Genomic DNA, 18832 nt, shown 5'->3' with positions numbered 1-18832 from the left:
TTCTTCGCTGAGAAATAAAAACTGAAACTCTTTTGATTTTTCATGCAAAATGACCAACTTTGATAAACTATATCTCAGTTATTTATGGACAGATTTGAATGAAATTTTAACAGAATATCAGACATAACTTAAATTTTAACATATGTTTTTGAGTGATTTTTCCAATCACACGTTGAAAAGCAGTAACGGTTTGACTAAAGTGATTTTTTGACGATTTTTTATGATTGACATAACTAAACATATTGAAGGAATAGCTTCATGGTATCTTCAGAAAAGTTGTAGATTTTGACGAGATGAATAAGTTTGCTGAAGACAGTTTTTGTGTAAGGCTATCAGATTTTAAGATATAAAGTTTTGAATTTTTCGTCGAAAATTACAGTTTAGTCAAACCGTTATTACTTATAAACTTGTGATTGGAAAAATTTTCAAAAATATATGTTAAAATTCGAGTTACATCTGATGTTCTGTGAATGTTTCATTCGAAAATATTTCCATAAATAACTGAGATCTAACTTACCAAAGTTGGTCATTTTGTATGGAATATCGAAAAAGTTGCAAATGCATGCGAATAAGTTGGGGCCTTCCTTAGCCGAGTGGTTAGAGTCCGCGGCTACAAAGCAAAGCCATGCTGAAGGTGTCTGTGTTCGATTCCCGGTCGGTCCAGGATCTTTTCGTAATGGAAATTTTCTTGACTTCCCTGGGCATAGAGTATAATCGTACCTGCCACACGATATACGAATGCAAAAATGGAAACTTTGGCAACGAAAGCTCTCAGGTTAATAACTGTAGAAGTGTCATAAGAACACTAAGCTGAGAAGCAGGCTCTGTCCCAGTGAGGACGTTAATGCCAAGAAGAAGAAGAATAAGAAGATGTGAATAAGTTCTCTGTTTATTCGACAAACAAGCTTAATATTTCATGGGTACACAACAGCAACAGAGTAGCGTACACAGGGATTTAGTTGAAATCTGGAAACGTAGCTCAATCTTGAAATCTTGAGCGATTTCACAAACCAGATTCTGGATTAACAGCTCAGCAGGCTCCTAGCAGCGAGGTACTTCTCGCTAAGCAAGTTCGGAGGAGCTCTTACCAGCTCAAAAGCGGAAATGGAATGAAACTGAATCCAACGAAGGCAGCATGTTTTATAACATTGGAATAGCAGATGATGCTCCTCCCTTTTGTGCTCTTCGCTTTCTGATCGACCAATCTGGGAGATGGGTATGTGCCAATAATGTGTTTTGCTTGGAATTACTTGAAAATTGCGGAGAATACTAATGCGTGAGAAATTGGTCGAACATGAATTGTTGGAATGATTGGCATTCCCTAAATATTCAATACGAGCTATTGATAATTAATAGTTTTCTTTATTATGACGGTAAATTCCTGATCCATGGGTGCCAAAATTATTACAATTGTACAATGAGAATGTCTTTTCAAAAGCATTCTAAATATGTCGCAATTTTGTCACATGGGATAATTTTCCTAATCAAAGTGTTCCCATAAAATATGGAACATAAAAGGCGCTGTTGGAAAAGCCACTCTATTTTGCAATCGTTGTGAAATGTTGAGCACTCACCCGACGGCACTGCAGCAGCGTCCGCGAGTACAATCCCAAATGGTTGAGTCATAAATTATTCACGACAAATGTAATTTTGTATGAGGCCGTGAAATTGATTTAGGAATACTAGAAGTTATAAATAAAGTCGGAAATATTTCTCTTTTAACTCTTTTCCACAAATTTGATGGCTCTGAAAAGAACCGATGGCTTTGTTAGCTTCGATGTTGTTACGGATAAATAACACTGCTCGGACCAGCAAAACTCAGGGGGCTTCTGGTATTTGCTCCTAACGGGATTGCTTCTTGACCACCAATGATGATTTCATCACGAGTCGAAATTTTGAAGCGCGGGTCAACAGCTCCTCGGCCGATGAAATTTGCGGCGGCGATGACGATGGCTGGGTGAACGCAAACAAGCGGTGAACCACAAAGCGAGAAAGACTCGCCCGACCGTGTTCACAGTTCGACCGCAATTTCTCCTGTGGACTGGTTCTCTTCTTCTTCTAGGCGGTGGCAGCGGTGATGGCTTTAGCTTCGGACGGCATCTTCTCTCGCTCGCTCGACAGTTTGATTTGAGCGAAGCAAGACAAACGGGGGCGTCCTTCACTATCGATGTCTGTGCCTGAGAAGCACGCCCGGTCAGAACAAGCCGATCTGTCGCCTGCTGAGATGCGAGCCAATCGGAGAGTGAAAAGCAAATGACGTCAAATTTTCTCTAGTCACCCCTATTTATAGATTTGCTTGAAATCAACGTTCTCTTTTAAAACAGTTATTAAACTATTTAGACAGGTATGTGGGATTCAGTAAGTAAACGACATGAAGCTTTGATGTCTTGGCTTTCGATTGAGATGCTAATCAAGAAATTTCGTTAAGCCAGCGAAAAGTTATAAACGTTTGAAATATTTCATGCCAACGTAACGCTCTTGGTTTTGAAATTCCAATTTCACTCCTGTATAGAGAAGAGAGACGTACTTCTACGTCAAAATCATCATTTTGCAACTTGTTGCATAAATAACTATTTTTAAACTTTGATCTTTTGGGAATTGATTGAAACGCCCTTTGATCCCCCATTTTTGTAAAATATCTGAAAACTTTTTTTATTGCTCATATCTGATTTTTTATGCTATGACCCCCAAAGTCTTCTTCAAAACGTTGCAAACCCATGAACCCAATGTCTTGGTAACCCCTGATTTTCCTATGGGAATATTTGAATCCCGTTTATTTTATTATCCAAAACCTCATTAAATGAGCTAAATGTTCTCGTGTGTGTGCTCTTGTGTGAAAAGTAGTAAAGAAGACCCAGATAAGAACCTCCATGAAATAGTATGATGTAAAATTGTTATTAAGACCATTAATCCCGTTAAAAGATATCCGATTAACGTGGGAGCCTGTTTTGGAGCGGAAATTGTTCCGAATTGCGATCGGAGCGACGAATCTACCAGCCAAACCGTAGTGAACGGTGAAAACGCGGACATTTATGCAAACCGCATTTGTCCAACCACCTGTCGGAAAATTGGTCTGACCGAATTCCGATTAGGCGTCGAACAATTCTAACCTCTCTTCGTCAAGCCGAGAGAATGAGTTCAGGCGTACCGCGCGGAGAGCTTTCGCGTAGGATCGTTGGCCTTTGAGTGCGTGTTGCGTATTTTGTTGTTTGCTTATTGCGCAAAACTATAAGAAGTATAGTCTTAATAATTTGGCAATTATGCACAGCTGTCAGAAGATTTAGTGCTGCATCTGAAGGCACCAATCCAGAAAGTTTTCCATTATTGAATTGCTTTAAAAAAGCCAAAAATAGTGTTAGTTTGTGATAACTATCTGATCACCCATTGTTGTTTCTCCGCTGGACTCTGTTTATTGCAACGGCCCTACTGTACAATGGCATACATACAAGCTTGCGGTAAATGTTCTTTACCCGTCAGTGAGTGGAATGGATGAGCATATCGTGTGTGATGGATGTAGTATTCAGTATCACTTAAGTTGTATGGATATGAATCCATATCAACTACGAGTATGCGTCGAGCTCAACAATGTACTCTGGTTGTGCGACGATTGTCTTGCTTCGTTTCGTATTCTGCGCTCGATGCCAAAAACAGTAAGGGATGCTGATCAAAACGTTAGCAGTATCGAACACACCGTGAGTGAGCTACAGACTGAATTTGCAACAATGAAACAGTGTTTCGCTGAGTTGAAGCAATCATTAAACGGTAGCCAGAATATCAATGACAACTCTGCCGATGTCCTGTCTACATCTTCTCCGCAAGGCAACACAAGTTGTGGAAGAAATTTGTCGCTGAATCTGAAGGATACGTCTCGGTTACTAAGAGGTTCGAATGCCAAGATTACATCTGCTGGGTCTCGTCGATTTTGGTGTTCTTTACTCAAGTTGCGAAATACGTTACGACAGATGCTATAAGCGAAATGGTAATGAAATCATTAAACACGAATTATGAACCTGAAGTTTTAAGATTGGTACCACGTTGGAGCAATATCGAAAATCTACGCTACGTTTCCTTCAAAGTTGGAATTGATTTTATTTTTAGTTTTTATTTATTTATTTATTTATTTATTTGTTTCTAACCTTCATCGGACGTAAAGTCCTTATGAAGCCAGGCAGGGAAAAGCCTATTTGAGCTGGCCACATCGTTTGACTTGCTCAAATAGGCATAAAAACCCCACATCTTTTAAAGAGAAAAAATACAAATACAACATAAAACTAAGAACAAATAACTTACAGTACAACAAACAAATAGTTCTTAAATTCTAACAATAATCAGTTTTGTTCTATAAAAAGAATAAAAACATTGTAATTTGATGAATTTTTCGGTGTTTCGTTAACGGTTCATTTCCCGAAGCCTTCGTTTAAAACGTTCAGCAGAAGCGTTGAAGTCGAACAACTCGTACACTCCGTTAAACGTTGCTGCCATAAATCTTATAGGATCATGTGAGCCATAGCCTGTGTTTCTGGATTCCAACATTAGGAAACCACGTTGTCGTAGCACCCGCATTGGAGCATATATATTGATGCGGTTCAGTATTTCAGGAGAGTCCAACTCTCCTAACAAGATTTTTGCTATGAATACAGCCTGTGAATTATTCCTTCTTTACTCAAGCGTCTCGATACCTAGCAATCTGCAGCGGTCTTCGTACCTTGGCAGATTCGTAGGATCATGCCATGGAAGGCTACGTAGGGCGTATCTCACAAACTTTCATTGAACAGCTTCGATCCTAGAGATCCATGTTGATTGGTACGGGCACCATACAATAACATTCGATTCCAGAATAGACCGAACAAGTGCACAATACAGAGATCGTAAACACAGAGCGTCGTGAAACTCGTCAGCTATTTTAAACATTAACCCGAGCTGCCGATTAGCTCTGGAGATCATATCGTTATAATGCACCCGAAAGGTTAAGGCAGTATCTAATGTTACGCCTAAGTCACGAACCTCGGTTACACGTGTTAGAGGTTGATCAGCGATGGAATAGTCAAAAGTGATGGGCGTTCGCTTACGATGGAACGATATAACATGACATTTTTGTAGACTCACTGTTAACAAGCTACTGTTGCACCAGTCGACGAAGTGATTAATGAACTGTTGAAGATGAAGACAGTCTTGCAGACAGTTGATAATCATGTATAACTTCACATCATCTGCATAGAACAAACGGCATCCGGGTGGTAGCACACTAGAAAGCTCGTTGATGAATATGGAGAACAGCAGAGGACCCAAGTTGCTCCCTTGCGGCACTCCGGACAAATTGGAAAACGGTTCGGATGAGTCTAATCCAATTTTAACTGTGAGTTGACGATCCGTGAGGTATGATTTGAGCCAGTGAACGAGATCACGTGAGACGCCAAGTTTCTCAAGTCGAGCGAGTAGTATCCCATGGTCCACACGATCGAAGGCGGATTTCAAGTCCGTATATACTGCATCTATTTGCGACCCAGAGTCCAAGTTACATAAGCAGAATGAAACAAACTGGACAAGATTTGTGGCAGTTGATCTTTTAGGAAAAAAACCATGTTGATCTGGGCTGATGTAGTTTTTGCAAGAAGCAAACAACATGTCATTCATGATAATTTCGAAAATCTTGGAGCAGGCATACAGTGATGTTATACCGCGGTAATTTTCAACATTGCGCTTGTCATCCTTTTTGTGCACTGGAAACATTTCAGACGACTTCCAACTGGTAGGAAATTTGCCCTGCCGCAATGAGGCATTGAATATCGATGTCAACGGTTGGATCAAAGCATCGCTGCACTTCTTGAAAATGCACGACTGAATTCCGTCTGGGCTGACATAAGAGAGCTTAAGCTTCAAGATTGCAGTATGCACATGTTAGGTCGTTATTTGGAACCGTTCCAGTTGAAAAGCATTTTCCCGTGTATCTCTGCATGCCATTTCAATCTGTGAACAACGCACTTTTGAAATGGGACGCAAACAGGTTACATTTTTCCCTTGCAGAGCTTCCTACTTCGGTTTTCAAATGCATCTCAACGGGTAGGCCTTTTTCTTTGCGTTTTGAGTTGACAAACTTCCAAAATTGCTTAGGATTTCTTCGCAGATTGAGTTGTGTTCGTTGAGTATATCGCTTGTAGAGGAACCGACTGTAAATTCGATACTGATAGCTAGCTCGGTTGAACAACTGTTTACTAACGGGGCACTGATTCCTACGGTACTTGCGTTGTAATTTTGATCTAACCTGCTTCAATCATCGCAAGTGAGAATTCCCCCATGGAGGTTTTAAGGATGGTCTACGTAAAGGAATGTGTTCAGCCATGGCGCTGCGTAATTCGCGGGAAAAAATCTGGACCGCTTCATCGACTTCTGTGTCAAAGTCAACGGCCGCCCAATTAATTGACGCTAGTGCTTCAGCTAAACCTGAATAGTTTGCTCTGAGAAAGTCCAAGCTAGGAGGGTCCAGCGAATCGTCAAATTCAGGTTTCGTTAGACCTAGTTCTATTACCACCTAATGAGTAAAATAAAATAAAAGTAGTGAGAAGCGAACACTCGTATCGAATTCGTCACCCCGTCTGGTCGTCGTGGAGCTTTGCAGCCGAACAAACAAAAAGGGTTTGAAACAGGTCAGTGATCTCTGCAGGATTAGAAATTGAGCTCAAATTGAATAAGGTAAATTTTATACTTTCAAAACCCAAGGTATTTAATTAGAATGATCCATAAATGAATTGAATTCAGTAAATAGACAATGCACGATCAAATAAATAGATTTTTGAATTGGATAGTTGAACGTGGCACTCCAACTGAAGTAGTTTACGTATACATGAACGGAAATAAATGTTTTTAGGAAGTGATTTTAAATGATTTTGATTTGATTTGAAGTAATTAGTCCTTGATTGGTTTGAAATAGTTTCGATAGACTCACCCACAGATTTGGAGTTTGATTGGATTGTCTCTATTATGTAATCAAACACAAGAGCGAAGTTGTGTTCTTGCGCAACAGCTTCTAGTTTATGCTGATTGGTGTCGACTTAATCGGATGCTACTGAATGTCTCAAAATTCTTGGTGATATCATTCGGCCGAAAACACTCATCATTGCTGCAAGATTAATGCTTGAATATAATATTAAATAGCAACGAGAAACCACAGTCAAGGATCTAGGCATTTTATTAGATTCAAAATTAACTTTACAAAAAATACCGTTTCCTACATTGTGTATAAGGCCTCTTCGCAGTTCGGTATTGTTTTTCGATTCGCGAAACAATTGAGGGGCATATATTGGCAGAAAGCTTCGTATTGTTCCTTAGCTCGTCCAATACTGGAATATTCAGCCATAGTTTTGTCCCCATACTATCAAACTGAGGTTCAACTAATTAAAAATTTAGGCGCAAGTTTGGACGCTTCGCTCTTTGTAATCTCTACCGGAGAATCCTTCGAATTTACCAAGCTATGAGAGCCGCTGTATGCTCATTAACTTGGAGCTTCTTTACGCAAGGCGAGATGATTCAAAAGCTTGCTTCATCAGTAATCTCCTTCAAAACCAAATGGTTTGTCCTGCTTTACTTTGAAGATTGGATATTAATGTTCGAGGCCGTAATCTACGATCACACTCTTTTCTCATTTCATTCCATAAAAAAAGATTGACAATCGGTTGAGCTGTTCAAAAGTTATGATTTAAAAGAAAAAAATTAAAAATCTAATGCGCTGAGACCTACAGTGTGTGCCGATAAAAAAAAATGACTGACTTTTTATTTTCAAAAAAATATATCTCAAAAACTAAGAAACATACATCGTTGAAAATTTGACAGTAAACGTAAAATTAACTGAACTTTCAAGAAAAAAAATAGAACAGCTATAGCCCTTTTTGTCCCGAGGCCTTCAAAACACGAAAAAACGGAAATTATTGTTATTTTTTCATGTAAAAAAACAATTATCGTGAAATTTTATATTTTTCCTGAAAAGTCAAAATCTTAAGCTTTCATTTCGTCCAAAAAGATTAATAATCGGTCGAACGGTTCAAAAGTTATATATTTTTTATATAAAAATTTAGCAAAATCGCGATTTTTCTGGTCACCCTATTTCGGAAATGGTCACCCTAATCAAAAAATCCGAAAACACGTGTATCTTAATTTCGGATAAGGAACCAGCAAATTTTCACGGAATTCGGTGACCCACTAGATCGGTTTTTCATGGCATGGCTGAATAAATGGATAAATAAATAAATTCAATGCACGAGCAATTCGCTGTTTATTTCGGTGTGAAAAATTCTTAAAATTTTAAACTTTTCAGTTATTAAGAATCCTAGGAGTTCTTCAAAAAGTTTGTGTAGTTAATAATAAACCTGTAAGACTCAATATTAACGTGTATGGTGTGTATTGGCTTTCGCGACCCTTCAGCACATTGCTTTGTCTGTTCCATGAAAAGCGAGCTGTCGCAACGTAGGTGGGTCGCGAAAACCAAGTTTGGAAAACGATGAGTATGTGTTTGTTTTTTTTTATTTGATCCATGCAATATCGAGTCACATCAAGCACCTAGATGCCTTATAAAACATTGATGTGAATCGAAATTAATAAATAAACAGCTGTTCCGTGGTTCATTACTTTGAATTGTTTAAAAATTATTTGATTCTAGCTTCCGAAAACAATAAACAGAAAACAGGAAAATTTGCTCTTGTTCACGGCAGCAACTTAATTCAGTGAATATTTGGAAGTTTCCTTCTAAGAGGGTTTTCCAAAAATCATTACCACCGTTTAGCTGTTTCATTGTTTTAGGTAGTTTCAAACAACTTGCAAGTGAAGCCATAGTACATCGAATATTATGGAATATTTGCCACACATTGAGGGGTAAATGATCATTTTAGAACGTTTCCCAGATATCTTCAACTACCTTTGAAAAAATGCCTTATTTTTAAAGGAGCTCTATGTTATACACTTCTTGACATTATCAAATGGTAAACATGTCAAATATGGTTCGAAATATATTTAAAACAAAGCATAAGGTATACTCTTTCAAATGAGACCGGTTGAGGAAGATTTGGTCATGATTTAGTATAGGAACTGCAATTTCTATAGAACAAACTTCACGAAATTTTATTAATTCAAAAAGGTCAATTTCAGCTGACATCTCTCCAGGTCACATGCTATGAAAAATCGAAATATACACCGATCTTTCAGATCGATCGGTGTATATTTCGATTTTTCATAGCATGTGACCTGGAGAGATGTCAGCTTTGGGGAATTGTTATTCAATACTAAACAAATCAAGAAATAATATGCGAGAAGAATTTGTAAACTTCATTTTTTTTTTACTTTTGGCCAGCCTTGTGGCTTTCATATGACTTTACTTTACAATCACGTACATTAAAGCTATGGAAAGCTTTGTATTACATTTCTCCTGACATTTTTACTTTCCACTTTGACTTCAAAATCTCAATGCTCTTTTTAATCCTGGTTGCCTGATTGTTCATTTTGCTCACTTTTTTCCTTCAAGCGACTCGTCTTAAAACCATTAGGAATGGTTAAACCGCACTAAAGGTGCAACGCTCCAGCTTTCATCTCTGTGCGGCTCTTCATTGATTGCATCAATTATGGAATCAAATGTGCGTCCAATAAAGAAAATAATTACCCAGTTCATCAATGGCAGCAAATCATCTAATTATTCCAAGGCCGACATGGCCCACCGCCGACTCGCCGGTTGTAATCCACTCAAATACGCCTCACGCAGCATGTAGTACGCGTTTCTCCCGGTAGGGTGGCGTGGCGGCACTCCAAGAGCAAATATGTATCGTGTCACCATCGTCGTCGTGATTAAGCCGCTGCCGCTTTGGTTGTCCATCATCAAGTTCGAATGAAAGTTACCGGCAAGAAATCAGGTGAAGTGGAACCGCACCCCGAACCAGCCTTTCACCTGTTTGTGGATTCAGTAGTTCTTCGCTGCCGGTTTTGTCCACCATTCGAGAAAGTCTTTCTCTCCCTGCGACAGTCAGCCATCCGTCCATCGATCTGGGCGGGGGTCCAAGCGTTGGGACGGACTGTGAGCAGTTGTGTGAGGAAGAGGACTTCCCTGCGACTAGTGGTCCCAGTGGTCGCCTCTCTGAAGGCGGGTCTGCCGCCTCGGTGCAGGTTTTCGCTTTTCACATCAAGCGTTTATTGACCGGAACCGATTGAAGTTGTGACCGTGGTGAAAAAGTTGCCTCACAGCAGCCCGGACCCAACCCCGCATGGAATAATGTCCATGGGCGTAGCCAGAGGGGGACAGGGGGTCCCTGGTCGGCGGAAAAAAAGTTAGGTACGAAGCGAAAAAAAAACTTCAATTTTATCATCTACAAAACACTTGGCATGCCACATAGATCTCCAACAGGAATTCTTCGCAAATATACAATCGCCATGAATATCTCCATAATGCCGGTTATCTTTTCAACCTACACTATTCCTCGCAAGTTAGAAGTAAGTAAATTTATGAGCATGACTTGACGTCTAAAAATGTGAATGTTTCCGGATACTAGACATTATCAAAGTTATAATTTAAAGTAGTATGTTGAAGAGGATAGCCGAATCAATTGAGCGTGTGAATTAGATTTTACGATATACTACTATTTTGCGAAAGTAGAAGTAATTAACAGGAAAATAATCTTGACAAAAATAAATTCTTCTCCGTAGAAACACCTTCAGCATGGCTTTGCATTGCAGCCGTAGTCATCACTTTTAGGCTAAGAAGACATTTACCAATGATCTTGCAAGCGAAAATACTACTCATCTCAAAATAAACCCTCCGTCTGGTAGTTTTTTTCTTGTATTGGAAAATATTCTGATGATATTTTGATATGTTTCACCAACCACCAAATCGTTTTTAAATTATTTTTTATTTCAATAACTTTCAAACAAATTCCCTTTACACAGAGAAAACTATTGCAGAGTCCACAATATTTGACATAAAGTCAACAAGAATTTCACACTGTTTTGGCTGCAATGAAATAAAAAGATATATTTAAAAAATAATAAAAGTTTAGCAACGCTGTCAAATATGACAGCTTGATCGTTTACAATATTCTTGATGTTACAGTAAGAGGTTTCTTTTATTTATAACAATATTCATATTTTAAAATATTAATTGTTGCTTAGTTTTCACTGTTTAAATTAAACAAATCGAACAAAAATTTTATGACAATTCAAGGTTGAGCGATGTTTCAATCTTGAACCATTTGAAAATTGTTGTCGTGGCCGTCGAATTATGATTCAATCAATTTGAATCCATATTCAAAAATCCAAACATGTGTTCTTAGTAAATTTGGGGTTACTGAATCTCAGGTGTCGTCCATTTATTACGTAAGGGATGATGGGGGGAGGGGATTTTGAGATTTCTTACGCTTCATACAAATTATTTTTGATTTTCATACAAAAAATCTTACCATGGGAGGTTTGAGAAACTGCCAAAATTGTCTAACGTAATTAATGGACCGCCCCTAATAACTAAGACTCTCAGGAATGGTCCAGCCCGTGACAATTTTGAGCTACAAGTCGCCAAAGTTGTATAAAATACTGCTTTGTTAATGCTCACATGGAACTTAAGTTATGATTTATCAAAATTTTTAGTAGTCTCATCCACCAAGCATGCAGAATAGGACTTACGTTTTTATGTAGGGTATACTTTGGATCAAATTGCACGATTAAATTTTGATCAAATCAATATTTTCGACATGCTTGCCGGCTTCAAACTAAATTATTTGTTTCTTCTATAAGCAAGACGCAGTAATTTTCAAAGCCCCAAAAATAACTTTTGGACATCGAAAGTATATGAACATTGTTGATATGTGAGGTTTAACATACAAAACTTGAGTTCTGTGGTGAATTAAGTTACTAAATCATCATACAAGCTTGTAAACTTGCATGCAAGTTAATTAAAAAAAAATAATAATGCATTTTCAACAGTCAATGGGCGGTATGAATAAAAAGCGTTTAACTTTACTGCTTGTAGCATTTACTCAATAAATAATAATAAAAAAAATCCACAGAGTTTACTACACTTTTGATATGATAAAAAAAAACCTTTCTAACATATGTTCTTCTTTCGAACTTGAGCGTTTACTACATACAAGTAGCAGTGCAATGAGAATATATAACGATGTGAGGAAGAAGACATTTAGTATTCGTGGCATCCATGTATGGTGAAAAATGTTTCACAACTACAAGGAAATCATGCACATAAAGATAATGCCAGATGTGTCGCATATTTTACACTTCAAATCATTAAAATATGGATAAAGGCCTTTTCATATAACAGCTCCGTGTATGCATTTGTTTACATCTGCCGAAGAGCGGTACATACACGAGCCTGTCATTTCCGAACATGCGCTGCCTATCAGTTCCCTCATCAGCTGATTTGAAACGTCTTGTGAAAAGGCCTATTATTACATTTCGTGTAATCGTGTAATCGAGCATGAACCCTAACCAATTCCGCTACAATTCGCTCAAATTCATGTAGGTTATATATTATACACGATTTGTAGCGTAATTTTGCGATAAATCTAACATTCATTTTATGTGCATTATCGCTTGACATCAAAGATTTTTCTGAGTGGTATTCCGTCTTCGCCAACTCCTGTGACTTTTGTAATTTTAGCAAGCAATCATGGAATTATAAAGTTCCTAGTATTTTTTTTTTAATTCCAGTACTGATATTCTGATGAAATAGCGGTAGAATATTGAGCTTCCTCTGCAATTTTTAACAGCATGTTGGATTCCGATGACATATATAGGATTCTAAGTATTTCTGTGGAATTCTCGTTTTAACAGTATCCTGGTAGATTTTTTTGAACTCTGGAAGGAATCTCTAGGCCACTCACAAGACGCGACTCGATGTCGCCATAGAAGAGAAAAGTTGGACATTGTCCTGCAGATGGACAACATCGAGCCTGAAACCAGTCGATGGAAGAGGTAAATGTTTAAATCTTTTTTTATGTTATTCCCGCGTCGCGTTTTGTGAGTGTACATAGTTCTAACGTTAGCACAAAATCTTAAAAATGAGTGAATCTCAAAGGAATACCGGTAAAATTCTTATGAGTCCAGTAAGATTGCTGTGTTTCATTTGACTCTTGTATTTCATTAGATTCGTTGAATGAATGTGGAGATTTGTATGGGAATTGTACTGTCTTTCTACGTATATTTGTCCCATGGTCCATAAGGTTTACACTGAACATGGAACAAGAGGACTAAGCTTGATTTTGCGAGCGTTGTGTGGCGTCCCCAATATGATATATATGCAAAAACTTGAGGCAATCCAGAGAAAGTTGCGCTGAGAAACCTAGGATGGACTAGAGAGCAAATGCCTGATTACGATGAACTTTGCCGTCTTGTAGATATTGACAGCATAAGCAGCAGACATCAGATCGCAGACATTGTACTTTTCTACACATACCACAAATTCAATAACAAATCCTGAATGCCTATCGGAATCCCAGAATTTTTACAGTGATTCCGGAATTCCAAAAGAAATCAGAGAATCTGGGATGTCGAAATTCTCACGTAAGATGTAGATAATCAGTTATAGCTGAATTCCTTCCGACATCCGAGGTTTCCTAAGAAACAACATGCCAACATATCAATGCCAGAATCCCCAAAGAAAGACCAAATTCCTATGGTAGTCTTATCGAAATCTCAAAATTCTTTTCGAAATATCAAAATATCTACTAAAATCTCAAATACCTTTTCGATCATTGCTCATATTTTAATAATCCAATTCAATTCAGCAATCTCAAAGCAGCATTTTTGAGACTAGTAATGAGATTCTGGTTTAATTGCGCTGAATTTTGAGGCTGCCCAATGCGGTTTAATTATACATGTGAATCCAGTTTAATCATTTTTTTTTATTTTGAATTTCATTCTATTTGTCGAAATTTTGTAATCAATTCGATCTGCTGGGAATGCTGAAATCCAGGTTGAATTTTTATGTAAATTGCAGGCATTGCAGAATTCGCTCTCATTTGAGAATGAAGCACGATCAAAGCAAGTAAAGAAAAACATCCCATCTGTTGCGGTCCACGATCGTCATTGTATCGCAAGGTGTAACAAGTCTGATAAATGGAAGCAGCGAGCGAGAGCCCCAACGAGAGAGCGATGATAAAATTCCATTTTCTCGCTTGTTTACCGTTGGGGATAGGTGTTTTTCTTTACTGGCACGATAAGCAATCCACGGACTTCCAATAACAACAGTGTCCCCCAGGCTTGGAGCATGCTTAGAGGGGTTTTATCATGCACTACTATCCCCCCAATCTGATCAAACTTGTAGCAGTATACGATAAACAGTCTCTCATAATGTGCAGCATGTTATGATAGTTACAGAGAGCAATACGTGAGAGATTCTCTCAATTTTCTCAGGATTCAATCCCTGGTAAATTGTAATGACTCAGATTTAGTTAGAATTCAATGAGGATCCCACCTTGGTTCCCATTGAAATTAAATTCTTACAGATATCACGAAAATTCCCATCAGAACATATATATATATATACATATATATATATATATATATATATATATATATATATATATATATATATATATATATATATATATATATATATATATATATATATATATATATATATATATATATATATATATATATATATATATATATATATATATATATATATATATAAAAGATAAAAGATTTGCTAAGAAATACCAACGGAGCTGGAAATCAATGGAACCTCAGAGGTTTTTACAAGAATTCCAAAGATTGTCTTAGAATTATGAAGTTTCACACCATAATTTGCAGGAGTTCCACTTAAATCTCATTGATTCTTATAGAAATAACGTTTAAAAGATACCTGCAGAATTCAAAGAGATTAATTATCGGAATGACGTTCATACCCAAATTCTAGAATTTTGACTAGATATCAAATATTTCCACAATACTCCTAATATGGCTTCCAAAATTCCAGAATTGTCATAATCCCGAAATTCCTACAATGAATCCGGAATTTAGAAGGAAACCTGAGAATCCGAGATGTCAGAATTCACAAGTACAGTTCTGAATTACCTTATAAATACCTGAATTCCCACCGACATCCCAGAATTCAAAGTTATTACAATGTCATAATCCACACGGAAATTACACATTCTTACGGCCGGTAATCTTTTCGGAATCCCAGAATTCTTTTCGGAACCTCAGAATTTCTATGGAAATCTCAAAATTTATCTCGAAATATCGAAGCTCACATCGTTTTCCGATGATTTTTACTCAAAAGTAAATACAGTTAACTCTCCCTTACTCGATATTCGGTATCTCGATATCGAGCTAGAGAACCATGGTAAAAGTTGGTTTGCACGGCAAACTCGATGGTCCCTTGGATAACAATTGCATTGATTCTGTGTTCTGTAACTCGATATTTTTCTAACTCGATGGTCCCTTCAATATCGAGTAAGGGAGAGTTAACTGTAATACCATTCGATTCCGCAATCTCAAAGCATGTGTAGCAACCTCTGAAGCTAACTACCGTTTTTTGATATTTTTTCAACCGACAATGGATTCATCAGCCCTCAATTGAGTAAAGAGCGGTATTTTCGCGCTTGAAAAACAGCTTGTTTCAAACTTTATGAATCTTATAAAATATAACATTTAAAATAATTTTATTAAAAAATCAGCAATTGAAAACTACAAGCATCATTGTTGCTTCAATGCTGTCCGTATGCATGTATTGTTACGAATTCTTTAAAAACTTCACTTGGAATTCTTCCTGTTTTTTTTAGGAATACTTCCATGAATTGTTTAGAGATCGCTTCATCAAATCATCCATGAAATCTCACCAAAATCCATGCAAGTTTATTCAGAACTTACCTTAAAACCTTATCAAAATATTATTTTTGAAAACTACGTTTGACAAAATATATAGAACTATTATTAGATTATTCGTAAAAACTACATCAAAATTTGTTTAATGGACTCTTCAACAAATTCTTGTACGTTTTCCTTCTGTCATTTTATTTATAGTTTATTCAAGTATACGATGAGGCTTATCTGAGGATTTCTTATTGGTATTCCTCGAAGAAGTTGGCGTAAATTTTTCAGATAAATGGTTTGCCTCTTTTTAAACATCTTTCAAATTTCTGTACATTTCTATTCGGATACGTCCTGAATTAATTCCAGGTTCAAAGAACTCTTCCATTAGGACAAGCAGCTATCTCTTCAGAAACCCCTTAGTCCTGATAGAATCTGATTTTTTTGCCTCAATTGAAATCTGACTTACTCATATATAAAAATTCGAGCTAAGGCTAAGTAGCCCGTCATTCGTTTTGGCAACCATGTTGACATTGTAGCTCTCTATTTCGAAGTAAAAAAAACAGATCCAGAAAAGTACCACTATAAGCACTGACATGCAGAAATCTCTTTAGTGTGCTGATACTTTTTCAGATGCATCAGGTTTTTATGAGGATTTCTTTAAATTTGAACGAAAAAACTGTTTTTTTTTTCATTTTTGATGATTGCTGATAATTGAATGATGGATTCTTGAGCCTTCACTAGAAATTGTGATATGATTTAGTAACAATTATCAACGATGCGAACGATGACGGCCTACTTCGCATTAATATTAAATTATTTGTTACTGATGTAATTAAGTCAAAAAAATTGTTGTGGCGGGCAGGATTGCTTTTTTTCTTTTGTCTACATCGCTAGCAAAAAAAGTATAAATCCGAATGTTCATGTATTAATTAGTCATGAGTCAAAACGGTTGGCGAACCTTCTCCAGTAGGCAAGGTACACCTTTATAAGATTTTCTGGACATTTCTCATAAATTAATAATGAATAAAATCAAGCATTTAATAGAACTACACCACAATTATTACACAGACTTTCATCCAGTAATGTGCGTAAATTTTTTATTAAAATTTCTATGGGAATTCGTCCAACGATTTCATCAGAAATTTTCCTATGAATTGTAGCAAGACCAGTCGCATGCGTGTACTGAGTACACGAAACTTGAACGCTTTTCGTATTTGTGCTGGCTGAATGCACGAACGCTCTTGAGCTAAGCACACTTGTATGAACTAATCCTGGCATTTTCCTTCAACTCCTACTATAGAAATTTGGAATAAGGAAACAAAAATGCACCAAAAATTACTGTAGCGATTCATTTTATTTCACCTTAAAATATTTCCTCCAGAAATTTCTGCTTGGACTTCTCTACTAGAAAAGTAAAACTCCACTTAGTATCTCATCAGAATCATAGGCTCCTACGCTCCTCAAAACATTTCGTCAGTAACTTCAGTAAGTCAGGCTCGAACACTCAGTCTACAGTGAACATTCGACGAATCAGGAGCAGTTTAGGTAGCTAGTTTAGTAAACGTGAAATGTAACTTTAGTGAATAAACTTGAATCGGGAAAGTTAAGTGTTTTATTAGAACTAATATGTGAACTCCCGTACATTATTATATATTGAGAAATGTTGAGTAAATTTTCCAGAAATGGTTTTCAAGAAGTATTTGGAAGAATACCTGGAATAATTTATGTATCAATGTTCATAGCGGGGCTGTAATGAAATTACAATTGGTAACTTTGCGAGATTCCTTCAAAAATCTCATACAAGAATGTTTGTAGCATTATATAGAGATATTTCCATACATACAAAAAGAGTGCAGAGAGTGTTAAAAATGGTAATAGTAAAGTAACTCTTCAGAGGTCCCCCCCAACGAAACACCTAACTACGCCCATGGCAATGTCTCGAAAATGCTTATCATGATTTCCGTGCTCCGGCATTGGCTAGTTGCGCAGCCGTACATTTTCCATGTGATTAACTGCCGCAGTGACCTTTTGTGATATTGATTTTTTGTCGTGGCGGAGGTTTTATTTTTCAAGCGTGAAAGTTAAAGGACGGCGGCACGGACTTTTCACTCCACTGAATGTCATTGCTAATTGCAATTTCCCAACTTACTATACGGATTTGCTCAATCAGCACTCGATCGTAACGCGCCGGAATCACTAAGCCACGAACGCCATGACAATTTACACTTATGAGGGGTCATTATATGGTCATTTAGTGCTCCAAGTTAATGGCGATTAATTTATTGTTCCTCGGCATGCATGGAAATGCAATTGTCTGCGAATGGTCGTGCCTTCACGGTTGTCGTTGTGAGTGGAGTATGAATCACGTTCGGTAGTTGTCGATGGTCGTGACTAGTTTTACCCTTTCATTGCCACTCGTTATCGATTTGTCGATATTTTCCATGGCATTGACTTATAAACGCAAGACAATTTTAACATTTGAACTTTGCAGACTCTGTCATCGAATATTATTCACAGTATTTTAATACCGTTGTTGAGAGTTAGAATAAATCAAAAATAAAAACAGTATTACTCAATGTGATTTTTGAAAGTTAAATTCATATCTAGCATGAGCCCTAGATACTTAATTTCATCTGACCAATTCATTCGAACCCCGCTGCACGTGACAACATGTCTACTTGAAGGTTTCAAATAAAGAGCTTTTTTTATGTGTGAATATTATTAGTTGAGTTTTGGAAGCATTAGGAGGAATCTTCCACTTTTGCAAGTGTTAAGAAAAAATATCCAAACTCTGACAGATGACACGAAGGCTTCGTCCTTTGGCGGAGAGGCCTGTGTCTACAGCAAATAAAGATTTTTGACATCCTTGAGGTAACTCAGGTGAGTCAGATGTAAAAATATTGTATACTATTGGTCCCAAATATTGCCTCAAGGAACACCAGCTCTTACAGGAAGTCTTTCAGACCTGGAGTTCCGATAATTTACCTGAAGGCGTTTTCTATGTCTAGAAGGGCAAGGCCAGTAGAATAGTCTT

At 37.2% G+C, this 18832-nt stretch overlaps 1 protein-coding gene across 3 annotated transcripts in view; it reads right to left on the bottom strand.

Moving 5' to 3' along the window:
* The window catches only part of LOC5577374 (trichohyalin), a 254860-nt gene that overhangs the window by 167102 nt on the left and 68926 nt on the right, over positions 1 to 18832 (bottom strand). The window lies entirely within an intron of this gene.

This window comes from Aedes aegypti, chromosome 3 (assembly GCF_002204515.2).
Source record: "Aedes aegypti strain LVP_AGWG chromosome 3, AaegL5.0 Primary Assembly, whole genome shotgun sequence".
Classification (NCBI taxonomy): domain Eukaryota; kingdom Metazoa; phylum Arthropoda; class Insecta; order Diptera; family Culicidae; genus Aedes; species Aedes aegypti.
This window is presented reverse-complemented; position numbering and strand designations above follow the sequence as displayed.